We start from the raw sequence: 19,350 nt of genomic DNA, 5'->3' as shown, positions 1-19,350 counted from the left end.
TTCTCATGCATTCATATTCTCCATGCCCAAAGTTGTTACAGATTATGCATTCTATTTCATCTTCAAGAGGAGAAAAGTTATTATATGAACTTCTCTTGATTCCTATTACATTCCTTTGATTCCGTGCTTCTCTAGTCACGATGGTTTTGTAAGAAACACATTGAGTAGCTTTGTGCCCATCAATTATGGAAGTAAAGTCTCGTTCCCGCTCTTTTTGGAATATCTATATATATATATATATATATATATATATATATATATATATATATATATATATATATATATATATATATATATATATATATATATATCTATATATATATATTATATTTTTCATATTTTGGAAATCCTAAAAAAGAATAAAAGAATGCCTATGGTACAGTGGAAAGAATGAGTGTCCAGATAAAAATGCGCTAGTTCCTGGGAGGGGAACATTCCTATTCTCAATGCAAGGTGATGAAACTGGTCAATGACATCCGTTTGATCGAAACACCACTTCATTTCCTTGATCACACATTTGACTGACACTCAACAGGTTATGCTTTAAACCGTCTACATACATAACATTTCCAGCTTTAACCTTTTCTTTCAAGAAAACAAAACCTTTACCTTTTATGACAGCAAGAGTGTCATTTCCAAATGAGACATTCTTTTCTTTTTCTAAGGCATTATACGAGTGAAGTTTTTCTTTGTCACCTGTCATGTGTTTGGAGCATCCACTATCGATGTACCACTGATTTTCTTGTCCTTCTAGATACAAGGCTATACCACATCTTTTTGTTTGAGATTCTTTCCTTCTCCATATCTTGGAATTTAATGGAATTTGCACCTTTTGCGATGTTTTCTGAAATTTTCTCTTGCATTCAGATTCTTCATGCCCAAAGTTGTTACAGATTAAGCATTCTATTTCATTTTCAAGAGGAGAAAAGTTATTAGAGGAACTTCTTTTGATTCCTATTACATTCCTTTGATTTCGTGCTTCTCTAGTCATGATGGTTTTGTAAGCAACGCATTGAGTAGCTTTGTGGCCAAAATTATGACATGAAAAACATTGCCCATTAAAGAAGTTCCTGTGACTATCGAATCTATTAACCTAGTGATTGTAGTTTCTATTGATATTCATCTTTGGAGCAAAATGAGTATGATTTGGCTGAGGTTGTTTGTGGCTTCTATTCATTCTTGAAGTAAATTGAGTATGATTTACCTGGTGATCAGCTTTATTCCTTTGCTGACAATTGTCATATTGTTCACTGGTCTTTGCTGCATCAAGATAGCTTTTGGTGGAGGTTGACGACTTTTGTGATTGAGATGCTTCTTCAGTATATCCAAGACCTGTCTTTATCAGAGGAGAATGCTAAACTTTGATCATTTCATTTAAAGTTTCTGATCCTTTTGCAAATCTAAGATTGAGAGATTCTATTTTCTCAAGATCCTTTCTTAGACCCACAATTTCACATTCTAGTTTTTCATTGTGTTTTTCCTTTTCAGCAAGTTGGTATGTCAAGGTATCTATAATCATATTCTTTTCTTCTAAACAGATTTTGAGTTTAGAAATTTCTTCATGAAGGTCTTCCTCTTCTAGATAATCCCAAAAATTATCATCGTCATAAGCTATGATAAGTCTATAATCATCACTATTAGATAAACCATCACTATCCTCTTCTAAACTATCCCAAAAATCATTGCTATCATAAGCAATGAGAATTCTGTAATCTTGTCCAGTTTCATCTTCATCACTATTAGATAAACCATCACTATCTTCATGAGTATAGTAACTCCTTTTATTCACAACTTGTTTTATATTCCCTTTTGCATATTCCTTTCCTTTTTCATATTTATCTTTATGAGGACATCTGGCAGCATAATGACCGACTCTGCCACAAGTAAAGCATTTGAAGGGTAGCTTACCTCTAAATCTTCCAGAACCCCGTTGAAGCTTCTTGACAAAGTTTACTTCCTCTTCTTCTTCTGAAATATGTCCTGATTCATTGTGTTCTTCCTTTCCTTTTGTTGAGGCTTTAAATGCGGCTTCTCTCATATCTGATGGTCCTCCTTTTCTCATCTCAAAGGCAGTTAAAATTCTGTGAAGCTGTGTCATAGTGATATTTTGTAGATCATGTTTTTCTTCTATGGCAGACACATTTGATTCAAATTTAGCAGATAAGGATCTCAAAAATTTCTCAACTAAGGTAACTTCCTTTATTTCTTCACCCAGATTCTTCATACAATTAACAACCTCATTTATACGTAAGAAGTAACTAGCTATACTTTCATCACTATGCATCTTAAGAGTTTCATACTAAATTCTGAGAGTTTGAAGCTTAGCACATTTTACCTGAGAGTATCCTTCGTAGCTTAGAATGATTTTGTCCCATATTTCTTTGTCTGATTTGAGCTGCATGACTTTGACAAACTCTGATTGTAACAAACTTCCCAATAAAGTATTGACAGCTTTGGCGTTGGTTTCATATTGCTTTTTACTTGCCGCATCTGTAGGAATTGCTGTTGGAAATGTATATCCTCCTTCCACAATTTCCTAGACATCTGTTCCAAGCGATTGTAGATAGGTTGTGGTTCTTATTTTCCAGTAAACAAAGTTTCTCCCATTCAATATTGTTGGTCTGATGGATGTCGTGCTTTCTTGATTATTCATGATGATGGATCTCCCTTCAAGCGATCAAGATTCTTCTGAAGGACCTGCTCTGATACCAATTGTTGGAAATAATACTGAGAGGTGGGTGAATCACTTTTATTAGATCAATAATTTTATTTCCCAAACATATTTATATACGCTACTTCAGTGAAGTAAACTAGCATGTACAAGCGATTGTGATTAAGGAAACCAGTGTATATCCAGAGAACTTGTGATTTAGACAATTTATAATGTGTTAATTTTAAAGCAGTATATCAGAGATTTATTAAACAGTGCGGTAAAAGTAGAATAAAGCATCACATATAAGAAACACACATGAACACCAAGATGTAAGGTTGAAACCCAATGCAGGTAAAAACCACCTGCTGCTGTCGTCTTTGTCTTCTTTTAAGAATAAGAAAATATGTTTACAATCTTGTGTTGGCATTATGACACAGGTTTGGAGCTATGGCACAGGTGTTGTCCTTGATGGCAACTCTCTTTGGTAACAGATCTCAGTTCAGGCTTTCAGAATGAAGGAAAAGACATATACGCAGGTTCATCTAGACGAAGACGCGTATACACGCGGGTTATACGTTTCAAAGGCGCATATGCGTATACACGCACTTTCATGCAAGGAAAAGCGCGTATATGTTGGAGAACTTACTTTTGGTCCGTGGTAGTTAGTCCTCGGTATTTGAACCTATGGTTTTGGACCATGGTATCTCGTCAGAAGTGTTGACCCCAGGTATTGGGTCCTTGGTTTTATTTATTATGGTTTTGGACCGTGGTATTTTGGAAGGCCTAAAACTATAAAAGAGGAAGGAGATCAAGTGGCAAAGCATCATCTGAATTATTATTGAATATCTGATAAAGTGCTAGATCTGGAATAATGGAAATTGGGTTATGGTGCAGATCTGGATGAAGGAGAAACCTTAGCGCAAAGAGAAGGATAAGTTCTATTTATGGATCATAATCTTTAAGCTTGAATGATAGTATCTTTATATGATTTTGATCTATTATTTGTGGCGCTTGCTTGATCTATAAAACTGACAATCTGGGTTATTTATATCTGAAAGAGCGAATTATCCTTTATAGATCTATACGCAGGTTCAAAGAAGTGAAGGCGCGTATATACGCTGGTTCATTGAAGGAAAACAGCGTATACGCAGGTTGTTCCATATGCATAAGCGTATGCACGCAGGTTTCAGGCTATTAAAGTAGTGTATATATTTTGAGTTGTGATCTTGCTGCTTCTGTTTATTGCTGCAGTGTTCTGGGTTCAAATTTGGTGTGTGGTACTGTTACTGTGATCTGGGTACAGTCGTCAGAGAAGTGTTTATGTTGATTCAGTTTTGATTGGTGAAAAGGTGATTGGTTGATGCAGAAATTCTTGATGCTTGATTGATGTTATTTGTGGATCCAGTCTAAAAATTTATGAAACACGGTCCCTGAAAGAAAGAGAAGGCTGTAGCCTTATGTAGGCCAGCACCTACGTACTAGTATCTTGGCTAGTGCAAGAGCTAAGGGGGTTGTAGCTCCCTTCCAGGAGAAGCTGGAAAACGAGAGAGGGTTGTAGCTCTCTGCAGGTTGCAGCCTGCATACTGGTAAAGGACTGCACCAGTACAATTGTAAAAAGAAGTTTCTAATTAAAGAGAAGATAGAGACGAATTACAATAGGTGGTTTGCACCCACATTGGGTTTCCACCTTATATCTTGTGTTCTTGTGTGCGATTGTCTTTCTGCTCTGTTTTTCTGTTTCTGGTTACTAGTTATTTTTTTCTGAAGCACAAATTAACAATCAACATCAGAAAGATAAAGTAAATTAAAAAGTTTCCATTATATACGCGGGTTTTCTTCTGCATAGTTGTGTATATATGCGGGTTTAATTAACTGAAGTAGCGTATATCATTTGATTTTGAAAAAGGAATATTTTACTTGATAATACTGATTCACCCCCCCCTCTCAGTATTATTTCCAACAATTGGTATCAGATCAGGTTCTTCAGAAGAAGCTTGATCGCTTGAAGAAAGATCTTGCATCATGAGCAACTACGAGAGGGAAGCATCAATCAGGCCAGCGATTTTTGATGGGACAAACTTCGTTTATTGGAAGGTAAGAGTTACTGCCTATCTTCAATCTCTTGGTACAGAAGTCTGGGATATCATAGATACAAGGTATACTTTTCCATCAGCAACTCCTATAGATCCGGCTGAGAAGAAGAAATATGAAACAAATGCAAAGGCAGTCAATACTCTATTAGGATGCTTATCTCAATCAGAATTTGTCAAGGTAATGCAGTTTAAATCTGCAAAAGAGATATGGGACAAGATTGTTCTGAGCTATGAAGGAGATGATCAGGTAAAACGAGCAAAACTTCAAACCCTCAGGATTCAGTATGAAAATCTTAGGATGTATAATGATGAAAGTGTGGCTAACTACTTTCTTCATGTAGATGATATTGTTAATTGTATGAAAATTTTGGGTGAAGAAATAAAAGAGGCCGTTGTGGTTGAAAAAGTTCTAAGATCTTTGTCCCCTAGGTTTGAATCTAAAGTTTCTGCAATAGAAGAAAAAGAGAATCTACAAAGCCTTAAAATGTCACAGCTGCACGGAATTCTAACTGCTTATGAAATGAGGAAAGGAGTTCCATCAAATAGGAGAGAAGTTGCCTTCAAGGCTCCAGGCAAAGGCGAGTACTACGAGTCAGGACACGTGTCAGAAGAAGAAGAAGAATCAAATTTTGTCAGAAATTTTCAACGAGGTACTGGACGGTTCCGAGGTAAGTTACCTTTCAAATGCTTTGCTTGTGGAAGAGTCGGCCACTATGCTGCCAAATCTCCTCACAAGGATAAGATTAACAAAGGGAAGGAACCTGTTAGATGGAACAAGAAACAGAATGCAACTAAGAAAAGTCACTACACTCATGAAGACAGTGATGGCCTATCAAATAGTGACGAAGATGAACGAGGTAATGATTATAAACTTTTAATGGCTTTTGAAGATGATGATTACATGGATGCTATAGATGTGGATGGATTTTATGAAGAGATTTCTAGACTCAAGACATGTTTAGAAGAAAAGAATGTGATCATCGATACTCTGCAATTTCAACTTGATGAAAAAGAAAAATCTCTTGAGAAGTTAGAATGTGAAATTGTTGGCCTTAGAAAAGAAATTGAGAAAACAAAGGTTCTTAATCTTAAGTTTGTTAAAGGATCTGAAACTCTGGATGAGATTATCAATGTACAGCATTCTCCACTAATCAAGACAGGTCTGGGTTATAATGGAGAAACATCTCAAGCATCCACCTCAAAGAGTTATCTTGATGCAGCAAGGAGGAATGAGCAAAAGCCCAATGGAGATCATCAGGTAAAGCAGGGACGAATTACATCAAGAACAAACAGAGACTACCAGGTAAACCAAGGGCAATCCATCTTAAGGGTGAACAAAAGCTACAACCAGCCACAGGTAAAAACTTCTCAATTTGCTTCAAGAATGGATGACAATAGAAATTACAATCATTTGGCTGGTAGATTTGATAATCGCAGAAGTTTCTTCAATGGCCAATGTTTCTCTTGCCATAACTTTGGTCACAAAGCAGCTCAATGTGTTGCCTATAAGACAATCATGGCTAGAGAAGCTCAAAAACAAAGAAGTATGACCAGGATTACGAAAAGGATCTATAACAACTTTTCGGCCCTTGAAAATGAAATTGAATGTTCTATTTGTAATAACTTCGGTCATGAAGATTTTGAATGCAGGAGCAGGTTTCCGCAGACAAAGGAACAAGCCTCAAGCAACCAAACATGGAGAATAAAGGAACCACAACCAGAAAGATGTGGGATAGCTTTTTATGCAGAAGGATAGGAAAATATATGGTACATTGACAGCGAATGTTCGAAGCACATGAAAGGTGATAAAGAAAAAATTGAATCATATACTGCTTTAGAAAAGGGTAAGAAAGTTTCTTTTGGAAATGATACCCCTGCAGCCATAAAAGGAAAAGGCACTGCTCACTTGAAAGAAAAGGTCAAAGCTGGAAATGTTTTGTATGTTGATGGCTTGAAGCATAATCTACTGAGTGTCAGTCAGATGTGCGATCAAGGAACCGAGGTAATATTTCGATCAAATGGATGTAGCATTCGTGATCTTGATACAGGAAAAATAGTGATCAAAGGCAGAAGAACTCCAAATAATCTATACATATTTGAAGAAGGACAACAACAATGCTATTTTAGCAAGGATGATGAACACTGGTTATGGCACCGGAGGTTGGGGCATCTAAGCTTTTCACAAATAAGGAAAGCATGCAAATACCAGGTAGTTCGTGGTCTTCCAGATATCAAAATTCCAGACAACACCATATGCAAATCATGTCAGTTTGGTAAGCAAACAAGAACTAACTTCCCTGAGAAGGAAGGATCAGCCAGCAGGCCTCTTGAACTAGTTCATACAGATGTATGTGGTCCATTTAGGACAAGGTCACCTCGAGGAGAAGAATACTTTATATTATTCATTGACGACTTCTCCAGGATGGTTTGGTTGGGACTTATGAAGCACAAGGATGAAGCATTCGAAAAATTCAAATCTTTCAAAGCCTTGGCTGAAAACGAATCAGATCACAAAATTAAGTGCCTCAGGTTCGACAGAGGTGGGGATTTTACCTCAAATGAATTTTTCGATTTCTGTGAAGAACATGGAATAAGAAGGGAATTCTCTACAGCTAGGACTCCTCAGCAAAATGGAGTGGTGGAAAGAATGAATAGAATGGTTCAACAAATGGCTCATGCTATGCTTGATGAGTTTGGAACTCCCGCAACCTTCTGGGGTGAAGCTGCATTTGCTGCAGTGGTTATTCTCAACAAAATAAATGTCCGAGTGAACAGCACTCAAACTCCTCATGAGCTCTGGTATGGTGACACTCCTTCGGTAAAGCATTTCAAAATTTTTGGAAGCAAATGCTACATTAAGAATAATGATGAACAGCTTGGAAAACTTGAACCTAGAGTAGATGAAGTCATTCTCCTTGGTTACTCTCCCCACAGCAAAGCATATAAGTGTTACAATAAAAGACTTGGAAGAATTGTTGACAGCATTGATGTAGTGGTTGATGAAAAAGGATACATTCCTAGGCAAGTAAATTATGAAAATATCGAAGAGGATGAAGACTACTCTCCAAATCAGCGTAATGATGAAGAAGAACCTCAAGAGGCACCAAAGGAACAGATAAGGATAGAAGAGAAGACTCCATCCAGGTATGTTCAGAAGAATCATCCAGAATCTCAAATTTTGGGGCAGAAAGAGGCGGGCGTACAAACAAGAAGAACAATCGCAGAAGCCTCAAGCTATTTGGCATTGCTCTCCTCCACTGAGCCACAAAATGTAAAAGAGGCATTGAAAGATGAATGTTGGGTCAAGGCAATGGATGAAGAACTTGAGCAGATCGAAAAGAACAACACTTGGGAGTTGGTTCCTAGAACAAAAGATAAGAATGTCATAGGGACAAAATGGATCTTTAAAAATAAGTTGAATGAAAATGGAGAAGTAATCAGAAATAAGGCCAGACTTGTGTGTAATGGGTATGCTCAACAAGAAGGAATAGACTTTGAAGAAACTTTTGCTCCCGTTGCTAGACTTGAGGCCATCCGAATGTTCCTTGCTCTCTCAAGCTTTCAGAAGTTCAAAGTATTTCAAATGGACGTGAAATCATCCTTTCTAAATGGATACTTAGAAGAAGAAGTGTACATCGAGCAACTAGATGGTTTCATCCTTGGGAATGATCAAAATCTTGTATGCAGACTAAAAAAGGCTCTCTATGGTATTAAACAAGCTCCAAGGGCTTGGTACTACCATTTGGACAAATATCTTCATCAACAAGGTTTTTCAAAGGGATCAGCAGATAGCAATCTTTATATAAAAATTGAAAATGACAAATTGCTAATACTTGTTGTGTATGTAGATGATATTATCTTTGGCAGCAATGAAGAAGCTATGAGTCAAAGCTTTGCCTTGGTGATGCAGAAAGAATTTGAAATGTCTTTGCTTGGAGAACTGACATATTTCCTTGGATTGAAAATCCAACAAAATGAAGGCGAGATCTTCTTGTCTCAAACCAAGTATCTCAAGCAGATTTTGAAGAAGTATGGCATGGAAGATTCGAAACCAGTATGTACCCCTATGGTTACAAGATGCAGTCTCAGTGCAAATGATGAATCAGCAGCAGTACATCAACCAACCTATAGATCTATGATTGGAAGTCTACTTTATTTGACAGGTACCCGACCAGACATCATGCATGCAGTGGGAATAGTTGGAAGATTTCAGGCAAATCCAAAGGAAACTCATCTTCAGGCAGTGAAGAGAATTTTCAAGTATCTTCAAGGAACTCAAAACTATGGTTTATGGTATCCTAGAGATACAGATCTCACACTTCATGCTTATACAGATGCAGATTGGGTCAGAAGCGTGGATGACAGGAAGAGCACAAGTGGTGGTGCATTCTTTATGGGTTCCAGATTAGTATCTTGGTTCAGCAAGAAACAGAGTTCGATTGCTTTATCTACAGCTGAAGCGGAATATGTGGTTGCTGCATCTTGTTTCACTCAACTTCTTTGGATGATGCAAACCTTGCAAGACTTTCAAATCACTTGCACACCACCTATCTCCATCTTATGTGATAATTCAAGTGCAATAAGCATTTCAAAGAACCCAGTCATGCATTCAAAGACCAAGCACATACCGATCAAGTATCACTTTCTCTGGGAACAAGTGTTGGAACAAAAGGTCAAATTGGAGTATGTTCCTTCTAAGGAACAAGTTGCTGATATTCTCACCAAACCACTGCCCAGGGAGACATTTGAATACCTCAGACAGAAGCTGGGAGTAGTTGATGCATCATCTTGTTGTTAAAACTTGTCTATTTCAGATAAAATTGGGTGTACACGAGTTTCCTGAGGAGGATCCGCGTACATATGCCGGTTTGTGCAGAGACAGTCGTGTATATGGAGGTTTGATGGATATCAGTAGGGACAGGCTCTGGTTGAAGATATTCTGATATGGGTCTGATAGAGACCACACGGCACAGGTTCAGGGGGAGCAGATAATGTTCTAATAATAATGCATTGTTGGCATTATCTTAGAAGCTTTTGGTTCTAGTTCGCAGTTGTTGTTGGTTTCAGGTGGAACAAATGCAGAAGGAGAAAAGAAATCTTGGTTGCTGATATGAATGGTGATTGATAGATGCTGCTGCTATCAGTTATTGGTGACTTTCATAATTCTTGTTCTAGATATTTCGTCTCTATGTCATGTATCTCTTTTGTGGTATCTCTTTATGGTGTCAAGGTCATGTAACGGCCTATTTTGGTTTCCCCACTATGCCTGGGATGAACAAGTAATGAACCTGGTTGTCATCTGTAAATTTCTGATGTATCCCCACTTGGTTGGGTGGATGATCCCCACTTGGCTGGGTGATGGATGTATGTATTGAGTCTTTAGGTGATAGGAAGGTCTTTCATGATGTATATGTCTTGGTTCTTCTTGAAGAACATCTTTTGCAGATCTTGCCTACAGTCAGGGGGAGCATGGTCAACTCAGCAGGGCAGAATTTTCAGCATGTACTCAGGGGGAGCACAACCCTTTGCCCTTGATGTCAAAGGGGGAGAATGACTTTGAGGATTTTGGGTTGCCATCAAGTCCAAAGGGGGAGATTGTTGGCATTATGACACAGGTTTGGAGCTATGGCATAGGTGTTGTCCTTGATGGCAACTCTCTTTGGTAATAGATCTCAGTTCAGGCTTTCAGAATGAAGGAAAAGACATATACGCAGGTTCATCTAGACAAAGACGCGTATACACGCGGGTTATACGTTTCAAAGGCGCATATGCATATACACGCACTTTCATGCAAACAAAAGCGCGTATATGTTGGAGAACTTACTTTTGGTCCGTGGTAGTTAGTCCTCGGTATTTGAACCTATGGTTTTGGACCATGGTATCTCGTCAGAATTGTTGACCCCAAGTATTGTGTCCTTGGTTTTGTTTATTATGGTTTTGGACCGTGGTATTGTGGAAGGCCTAAAACTATAAAAGAGGAAGGAGATCAAGTGGCAAAGCATCATCTGAATTAATATTGAATATCTGATAAAGTGTTAGATCTGGAATACTTGAAATTGGGTTATGGAGCGATGAAGGAGGAGCCTTAGCGCAAAGAGAAGGATAAGTTCTATTGATGGATCATAATATTTAAGCCTGAATGATAGTATCTTTGTATGATTTTGATCTGTTACTTGTGGCGCTTGCTTGATCTATAAAACTGAAAATCTGGGTTATTTATATCTGAAAGAGCGAATTATCCTTTATAGATCTGTACGCAGGTTTAGAAAAGTGAAGGCGCATATATACGCTGGTTCATTGAAGGACAACAGCGTATATGCAGGTTGTTCCATACGCAGAAGCGTATGCACGCAGGTTTCAGGCTATTAAAGTAGCGTATATATTTTGAGTTGTGATCTTGCTGCTTCTGTTTATTGCTGCAGTGTTCTAGGTTCAGATTTGGTGTGTGGTACTGTTACTGTGATCTAGGTACAGTCGTCAGAGAAGTGTTTATGTTGATTCAGTTTTGATTGGTGAAAAGGTGATTGGTTGATGCAGAAATTCTTGATGCTTGATTGATGTTATTTGTGGATCCAGTCTGAAAATTTATGAAACGCGGTCCCTGAAAGAAAGAGAAGGTTGTAGCCTTATGTAGGCCAGCACCTACGTACTAGTATCTTGGCTAGTGCAAGAGCTAAGGGGGTTGTAGCTCCCTTCCAGGAGAAGCTGGAAAACAAGAGAGGGTTGTAGCTCTCTACAGGTTGCAGCCTACGTACTGGTGAAGGACTGCACCAGTACAATTGTAAAAAGAAGTTTCTAATTAAAGAGAAGATAGAGACGAATTGCAGCAGGTGGTTTTCACCCACATTGGGTTTCCACCTTATATCTTGTGTTCTTGTGTGCGATTGTCTTTCTACTCTGTTTTACGGTTTCTGGTTACTAGTTATTTGTTTCTGAATCACAGATTAACAATCAACATCAGAAAGATAAAGTAAATTAAAAAGTTTGCATTATATACGTGGGTTTTCTTCTGCATAGTTGCATATATACTCGGGTTTAATTAACTGAAGTAGCATATATCATTTGATTTTGAAAAAGGAATATTTGACTTGATAATACTGATTCACCCCCCCCCCCTCTCAGTATTATTTCCAACATCTTGTACTGGTGCAGACTCATACCAGTACGCAGGCTTCTACCTGCAGAAGGTTACAACCTTATCTCATTCTCCAGCTTCTACTGGAAGGGAGATACAACCCCCTAGCTCTTGTACTAGCCAATATGTTTACTAGTACGTAGGTGCCAGCCTACAGAAAAACTCCACTCGTCCACCAGGGACCACGTTTCATGAATTTTCAGACTAGATACTCCTGGATCAAAACACCACAATCTGAAGGCCACGTTTCATAAAATTTTCACACTGGACCCATCATAAATTTTAAATTTAAACTGCATCAACCAATATTCAAATAATCTAAACAATCAGATCACTAACACCAGAACACTGTGCTGAACCCAGAATCCTGCATCATCTTTCAAAACTAGCTGTAACCTCAAACATCATGCATGAGAGTGTATACGCTACTTGGTTGCACCCAAACTGTGTGTATGCACTATTTCCGCTAATTGAACTTGCATATACCTTCAAAACTACTGCAAACATAAACTTTTGAATCAAGTCTGTACCAACTATCAATATTATGAATATCTATTGTCAACTTTCAGAGCTTTACATAGGCGGGGACAGAGATCACTTCTTCTCACTTATACAATCAATCAATCAAATGCCAGCCTCCTTATGCATTCAGTTTTACATTCAGATCTAAGAAGACTTCATTGACAGACAACAGTAAAATAACAGAATTTTATCAGATAGATCAATCAGATCTAAAAAGAAGCTTTTCTTTTGTATATGCTACTTGAAAGAACCGAACCTGCGTGTATACGCTCTTTGGCTGAGACGAACTTGCGTACATATCTGCAATTGACTCAAAACTTTGCTACAATTCCAGACTTTAGACAAACGCGGATCATTATAGATAACGAATAGAACAGGTGCAAAACATCAGATATCGTCTCACCCAATATCAGATCATTCAAGAATAAGTCAGTTCAAGTCTCATGATTCCTAATCCAATATTGAATTCAAGATGCACATGAATATTTCATATCTAGTCCCAAACATAACCCTGCAACATAAAATATACTTCAGATAGAAGTATTCCTTAGAATCTTATTACTTGCACACCTGGCCTAATGATATTCTCCTCCTTATGTACTCTTAGGCCTTTCTCAATACCTTGGACCAATACCTTGGATCAAAATACCTTGGATGAAATACTTGGTTTTCTAACATGTACGTGCTTTTCCTCCTGTGAAAGTGCGTGTATACGTTATACGCTTCTTTTGTTCTTTTAACCTGCATGTATATGCTCCTTGGACAAAGTGAACCAGTGTATACCTCTTTTTCTTCATTCTTTGGAGTCTAATCTATAATCTTTTGTTTTTAACCTGTTGCAATGTGAACTGTCATCTGAGGGAGTTGCCATCAAGGACAACACCTGTATCATAATGCCAACATTAATCTTCTTAAGAAGATCATAGAAAAGAATGAGCACACAATAGCTGTGGTGGCTGAGGCATGCTATACTGTTCCATATCTGAACATCCCCGAAAATGTGCCAATAGACGCAAGGATCCGGAAGCTTGTTGCAGGTGTGCACAAGGCATGAAAAAAGTTGTCTAAGGTTCAGTTTGAACTAAACCTTAAGATCACAGAACTTGAGTTGAGGGCCTAGCCTTCAAATCCACCAGAATTCATAGAGTAGCGCACAACTACTGTAAAAGATGTCGTTACAGCTATTTACACCATTGTGAAGGATTGTACTGCACCCTTCGAGTAGGCACTCGAAGTAGTGACCAATCTGCAGGAATATCCCAACCTGCAAAGACTAGAAACTGATGCATGAGAGCTGCAGCAGAAGTATGATGAGGTCAAAGTGATGGCATGCACCATCGCCATCACGCAAAGGTTGGCAAAGCTACAGGGAGAAAATGCCCTAAAGGAACATGTTAATGCAGCTCAGTGCAAGGAGGCAATATTGAAGGCCAGATTGGGCCCTTGGCTGGAGGAAGCTTATGTACTCACTGCTTCCATTGAAGGGAAGTTGGCTAGTCTATTGGGTGTGGAGCCTGATTATCTTCTATATTCAAAGGTATCGCCACATTGGACCCCAGTTCGAAATGGGGGCGGCAATGCCGCCCGTAAAATATTCGCTGTAGGGGGGTCCGAGGGGGTGGTTGTGACCTTTGGGAGCCCCCCCCTGGCGGGGGGTTTCGGGGGCAGCGCCCCCGAAGCTAAAAACAGCTGTAAAATTGCCTTGTAAAAGTATAGTAATTTCTAGTCAATCTGGGCTGTTCATAGGCAGATGATCTGACGGTAGAACTTATGTTTAGTTTAGGGATTTTGCCCTAGAAGGCAACCCCTCTCTTTGTATGAGGGCATTGTATTTGAGGTTGTGTGATAGATGTGTATTCTGTGAGCGGGAAATAGAGAGGTGAGACTGTGAGAGAAAACAAAGGATATTACAGCGGATCTGCTGTAGGTTGTGTCTCTTCATTTTGCTGGATAATAGAAAGGAAGGACTGGTTGTTCGAGGTGGACGTAGCCCAAACTAGGTGAACCACGTATATCTGTGTCTCTTTTGTTTTGTGCGCTTTCTGTGTTTATATTTCTGCAATATTTTATGTGTTCCATTGCTCCATAATATATAATTTTCTAACAACTGGTATCAGAGCCGAAGGTCTATTTGGCTGATAAACTTGCAGGAAAGAAGGGTTCCGGGTTCGAGTGGGAGCAATGGCAGAAGATGGTAAGTTTAGGGTCGAGAAATTTAACGGCCAAAACTTCTCGCTGTGGAAGATGCAGATGGAAGATTATCTGTATCAGAAAGATCTATACCTACCATTGGGCGGAAAATCAAAGATGCCGACGGGTATGACAGACGAAGAATGGAACCTTCTCGATAGAAAGGCACTCGGAACAATACGGTTGTGCCTTGCTGCATCAGTCGCCTTCAACATTTTGAAGGAAACCACAACAGAGGGTTTGATTCAGGAGTTGTCGAAACTATATGAAAAACCCTCGGCCTCAAACAAGGTATTTCTTATGAAACAGTTATTTAATATGAAAATGTCGGAAGGTGGATCTGTTGCAGACCATTTAAATGATTTTAATACAGTTACAAGTCAGTTAAGTTCTGTAGGGCTAAACTTTGATGATGAAGTTAGAGATCTGTTATTCTTTTGCTCATTACCAGAAAGTTGGAATGGTTTGGTAATGGCCATTAGTAACTCGTTTCTAGATCTAGTACTTTAAAGTTTGATGATGTTGTCGGTGCTATCCTTAGCGAGGAAATGCGACGGAAAAGCTCTGGTGAGACATCGGGAAATGCTTTGAGTGCAGAGTCTAGAGGAAGAAAAATGGAAAGAGGAAAGAGCTCAGGATATCACAGTAAATCAAGGAAAGGCAGATCCAAGTCCAGATCAGGGATAGTGTGCTGGAAATGTGGAAAGAAAGGACACCTAAATAAAGACTGTAGATCTCGGAAGGGAAAAGAATGATATGCACAGCAAGAAAACAATCATGAAGCAAATGTGACGGGTGAGGTGTTACAAGATGCTTTGATTCTTTCTTTCGAAAATATTACTGATTCCTGGGTGGTAGATTCAGGGGCTTCATTCCATACCACACCTGATAAGAAATACTTTCATGACTATGTTCAAGGAGATTTTGGACAAGTTCGTCTGGGTGATGATAAACCCTGTAAAATCGTTGGAATGGGTAAGGTTCTTGTAAAACACAGAATGGAAACCAATGGCTATTAAAGGAGGTAAGGCATGTTCCAGATCTAAAGAAAAATCTGATTTCAACAGGGCAGTTAGGCGGTGAAGGTTGTGTGACAACTTTCACAGATAAAGCTTGGAAGGTCACCAAAGGAGCCCTAGTAATAGCAAAAGGCAAAAAGGTTGGTACATTGTATTTATGCAATGGTGTTTCTAACTCTGTTAATGCTTTAACTTCCAAAGGAGCAAATGCAGCATTATGGCATCATAGGCTCGGACACATGAGTGAAAAAGGGATGAAGATTCTTCACTCAAGGAATTTGTTGTCGGGTTTGAAGAATGTTGATTTGGACTTCTGTGAGAATTGCATTTATGGAAAATAGAAGAGAGTCAAATTTCTCAGAGTTGGGAAAGAAAAGAAGAATGAAAAATTAGAGCTTGTGCATACAGATGTATGGGGACCTGCTCAGGTATCATCTCTCGGTGGCTCTCGTTATTATGTTACTTTTATTGATGATGCAACTAGAAAAACTTGGATTTATTGTATTAAGAATAAATCTGATGTATTTGATACTTTCAAGAAATGGAAAGCTTTGGTTGAGATTGAGACAGGAAAGAAATTGAAGTGTCTTAGATCAGACAATGGAGGTGAATATTGCAGCAAAGAGTTTGATAGGTATTGTTCAGAGCATGGAATTAGAAGAGAGAAGACAGTTCCAAGAACACCACAAGAAAATGGTGTGTCAGAAAGGATGAACAGAACAATCATGGAGCATGCAAGGTGCATGAGATTTCATGCGGGATTGCCTTTACAATTTTGGGCAGATGCTGTAGATACTGTTGTTTATCTAATAAACAGAGGGCCTTCAAGTTCCTTGGATGGTGGTGTTCCAAAGGAAGAATGGACAGGTAAAAAGGTAAACTACTCTATTTTAAAGCCTTTTGGTTGTGAGGCCTTTGTCCATATTGATAAAGAAAATAGAACAAAGCTTGAGGCAAAGTCAAAGAAATGTACCTTTATTGGATATGGTTTTAATGATTTTGGTTATCGCTTATATGATTACGAAAATCACAAAATCATTAGGAGCAGAGATGTAATATTCAATGAAAAGGTCTTGTATAAGAATTAATTGCAGGAAAAGAAACAGGAAAAGGAAAACAAGGAATACGCAGTTCTTGATGAAATCACTGAAAAAGTAAAGGTGCCTGAAAATAATAATAATCAACAACCAAAACAACAGCAACCACCACAACAACAACAGGCACCCCAAACACCTGAAAGTGGTGTTAGAAGATCTACTAGGATAAGTAGACCCCCTGAACGATACTCTCCTTCATTATATTATTTATTGTTGACTGATTCCGGTGAACCCGAATGTTATGAAGAAGCAATGCAGGTTGAAAGAAGGAAGAGGTGGGAGGTAGCCATGGAAGAAGAGATGGACTCCTTAATGCATAACCAGACTTGGGATTTAGTTAGGTTGCCTGTAGGAAAAACTACATTGAAGAATAAATGGGTTTACAGGCTGAAGGAAGAAGATGGAGGAAAACAGAGGTATAAAGCTAGACTTGTGGTGAAGGGGTTTGCACAGAACAAAGGTATTGATTTTGATGAAATACTTTCTCCTGTTGTTAAAATGACTTCAATCAGAACTATTTTAAGTCTTGTAGCAGTTGAATATTTGCATCTTGAGCAGTTAGATGTAAAGACAGCCTTTCTCCATGGGGATTTGGAGGAAGAGATATATATGCAGCAGCCACAAGGATATGAGGTGAAAGGGAAGGAGAAACTAGTGTGCAGGTTGAAGAAGAGCTTGTATGGCTTAAAACAGGCTCCAAGGCAGTGGTATCTAAAATTTGACAAGTTTATTTCTGAACAAGGTTATACTAGATGTCACTCAGATCATTGTGTTTATTTGAAAAAGCAAAATGATGGTAGCTATATTATATTGTTATTGTATGTAGATGACATGCTTGTTGCAGGATCTAACATGCAGGAAATAAATGTGCTCAAAATAAAATTGGCAAATTCATTTGCAATGAAGGATTTGGGAGCTGCAAAACAAATCCTTGGTATGAGAATAACTAGAGACAGGAAAAATCGTAAATTAACATTGTCTCAGAATGAGTACATACAAAAGGTGTTGAAAAGATTTAACATGCACAATGCAAAACCAGTTAGTACACCTTTTGCTAGCCATTTCAAACTTAGCAAGGAAATGTGCCCAAAGACCCAAGAAGACATGGATTATATGTCTAAAGTTCCATTTGCATCAGCAGTTGGAAGCTTAATGTATGCAATGGTCTGCACAAGGCCTGATATTGCACATGCTGTGGGAGTTGTAAGCAGGTACATGAACAATCCAAGAAAGGAACATTGGATGGCAGTGAAATGGATTCTCAGATATTTGAAAGGTACCACAAATCAAGCATTATGCTTTGGTGGTTCAAACATCTCCCTACAAGGATATGTTGATGCAGATATGGCAGGTGACAGAGATAATAGGAGGAGCACTACAGGATATGTATTCACTGTTGGAGGAACAGCTGTCAGTTGGGTTTCAAAAATCCAAAGTGTTGTTGCACTTTCAACAACAGAAGCAGAGTATGTTGCTACTACAGAGGCTAGTAAAGAAATGATTTGGTTACAAAGGTTTATGGGTGAATTGGGTAAGGAGCATGATATGGGCACGTTATACAGTGATAGCCAAAGTGCCATTCATATTGCAAAGAACTCAGCATTTCATTCCAGGACTAAACACATACAGCTCAAGTACCATTTCATACGATCAGTGTTGGAAGATGGAGAGTTGAAGCTGGAAAAGATACACACTAGCCAGAATCCTGCAGATATGCTAACAAAAGTTGTAACCAGGGAGAAACTAAGAATATGCTCAGTTTCAATTGGTCTTCAAGGATGATGATGAAGATGAGAAATAGCCAGGTCCAAAGAGGAGTCATTGTCCAGCAAATGGAGCAGCGGTGGAGTTGCTACAATCAGTCTCAAGTGGGAGATTGTTGGGTGTGGAGCCTGATTATCTTCTATATTCAAAGGTATCGCCACATTGGACCCCAGTTCGAAATGGGGGTGGCAACACTGCCCGTAAAATATTCACTGCAGGGGGGTCCAGGGGGGGTGGCTGTGACCTTTAGGAGCCCCCCCCCCTGGTGGGGGGTTTTGGGGGCAGCACCCCCGAAGCTAAAAACAGCTGTAAAATTGCATTGTAAAAGTATAGTAATTTCTAGTCAATTTGGGCCGTCCATTAGGCAGATGATCTGACGGTAGAACTTATGTTTAGTTTAGGGTTTTTGCCCTAGAAGGCAACCCCTCTCTTTGTATGAGGGCATTTTATTTGAGGTTGTGTGATAGATGTGTATTCTGTGAGCGGGAAATAGAGAGGTGAGACTATGAGAGAAAACAGAGGATATTACAGCCGATCTGCTGTAGGTTGTGTCTCTTCATTTTGCTGGATAATAGAAAGGAAGGGCTGGCTGTTTGAGGTGGACGTAGCCCAAACTGGGTGAACCAAGTATATCTGTGTCTCTCTTGTTTTATGCGCTTTCTCTGTTTATATTTCTGCAATATTTTATGTGTTCCATTGCTCCATAATATATAATTTTCTAACATAGTCTGCAAGCAACACAATAGAAAATACAGGCAGACAGTGAAGGCCAACGACAGAGTAGCTGGTTGAGTAGGTTAAGCAGGCGATGATGAAGTGTACCGCCGAGGTTGTAGTTGTATAAGCGGAGCAGGGAGGATTTTGCGACAAGATCTCC

Source organism: Pinus tabuliformis, chromosome 5_1 (genome assembly GCF_031772625.1).
Source record: "Pinus tabuliformis cultivar Carrire ecotype Pingquan chromosome 5_1, CPIR1, whole genome shotgun sequence".
NCBI classification, from domain to species: domain Eukaryota; kingdom Viridiplantae; phylum Streptophyta; class Pinopsida; order Pinales; family Pinaceae; genus Pinus; species Pinus tabuliformis.
Note: the sequence above shows the minus strand (reverse complement) of the source record.